The sequence below is a fragment of the Pinus tabuliformis genome, chromosome 7, assembly GCF_031772625.1.
Source record: "Pinus tabuliformis cultivar Carrire ecotype Pingquan chromosome 7, CPIR1, whole genome shotgun sequence".
NCBI lineage: Eukaryota > Viridiplantae > Streptophyta > Pinopsida > Pinales > Pinaceae > Pinus > Pinus tabuliformis.
In genome coordinates, this window is record NC_142293.1 from 85,655,551 (window position 1) to 85,657,606 (window position 2,056).

Here is a 2,056-nt window from a genome sequence, read left to right on the forward strand (position 1 = left end):
TATTTGATAGAAAATCAAAAACTAAAGGATGATAACGGTCATGAGGAGTATCTTCTCCACAATCAGAAAGAAGGGAACGATGGTGGGAATCATTCCATGGTGCTCCTTCAATTACCATTGATTGAACAATTCCTTCGTCGGTGTCATGCACTCTCGACCAAGGATCTGAAGGGGTGCCATATTCCTTAGACCTATCTATCCAAACACTCGATGAGCGTTGATTTGGGTTCACCATCCAGGCTAGGAACATTTATTGCTACAATATTTCCGTTGGGCTCGGAGGCAAAACCATCGCATGATCCATGTCGATATCGTTTTCTCAGATCTTTTTAGAAGATATCATATTGCAGGTTCCTACCGACGCTACTTCCGCCAGATGGATTGGAGGTGGAAGGGCGAAACTTCCCATTAATATAGGATCTTTTAGTAGGCCTACTTCGATATTTTGAAGCGAATGGGGGCTTCCATGGATCATAGGAATGCTCCTATAACTTGAGAACCATTGGGGAGGAAGTTTTGTTGATCAACGATTGTAATCCCTCCTTGGAAGGGAAATGCAATCTTCCTAAAATAGGTCGACACAACAGCAGCCATAGCATATATCCATGGTCTTCCTAGTAGGATGTTGTAATCGAGATTTCCATCGATTACTTCAACATCTATTTCTACTGTTTTCCCTCCTAGTTCAACCTTCAAGTTACTTAGAATACCATATGGGGTATATGTCCTTCCGTCGAATGCTTTTAATGTCGTCGAAGATCGCGACAAGGTTGGAGATCCTAAAGTTTTCCAGCAACTCATCGACATAATGCATGTAGATGCCCCCTCATCAATAATTGTTCGATGAACAGTTTTGTTGAGGGCTTTCACTTGAACAAGGAAAGCTAGTTGAGCTGGTAATTGAGGATCGTATCCTTTATGATCGAAGGATACAAGATTGGAATCCTTTGGGTCTATCCCACCAATGGCTGATAATAAAGCCTGCTTTTAGGATGGGCAATTTTGTAGTACTTCAAGAGTCGACATAGCGGATGGCGATTGGGCCAAATCTTCCACTATATTATAATGCTGTGCCGCTCTAGCGCAGGGATTAAACGTCGACTTGTGTACTACTCCCTTTGGCGGTTTTATTATCAATTCAGGAATGATGGGCGGCGCAACTTCTGTTGAAGTTGTTGTCGAATTACTAGGCTGATCTTTATCCTTGTTGTTCGACAGCTGTGGATTCCCATAATCTTTGTTCCTCGTCGATATCAAAGCATCATTTTGCTGTTTTGAAACCGACAACATTAGCACTTGAGACGGGGAAGCATTTTCACTCTCAACCAAATTTGTTCCTAGATTTGGAAACGGATCAGTTAACACTGCGGAGGTTTTTGAATTCTTGAAGAATTTTTTAAGCTCAGCTCTGTGTGGACAATCTGCGGTCCAATGATCCTCATCGCATATAAAGCATGGATTTTTCAGTTTCCTATTTCCAGGAGGGTTTGCAGAAGATTTTTCAGGTGATGATTCTTCCTGTTTCTATTTCTTCCCTTTGCCTTTCTTCTTGCCCCCTGGTTGATTGGTTTCTTTGCCTTTATCTGTCGATACGGCATTTACTTATGAGGCAAGAATTTCATCTTTTGCATTTTGACCTGAAATATTACGGGCCTTTTTGGATGTAGCCTTTGTCGATTTCGAGTCTGTTGCGCCAATCACGCCATCACCGGCATGAGAGTCATTGTTTGATTTAGGAGGAGGAGGAACTGAGAATTCCGGTCTAGGGGCATCAGGTATTTTATCGTAGAGCATGCCTGACTGAGTGTAAAGCAAGTCCAAATATTGCGCACGAGTGATAACTTGCTCTTCTGTTATGACTCCCCCCTTTGCCACATCTTCCGTGATGGAAGCGTTGATCGGGAACATACGTTTTTACCATTATACGATGACGTCGCCACTCATGTATATGATCAGATATGTGAGTGGCCATCGTCTGTTTGAAGTTGGTAAGGAGTTCCGTTCCCGTTTCGTACCTTATTGGTAATTGAAAATGGGTTAAAAAGGTTGTGGCTAA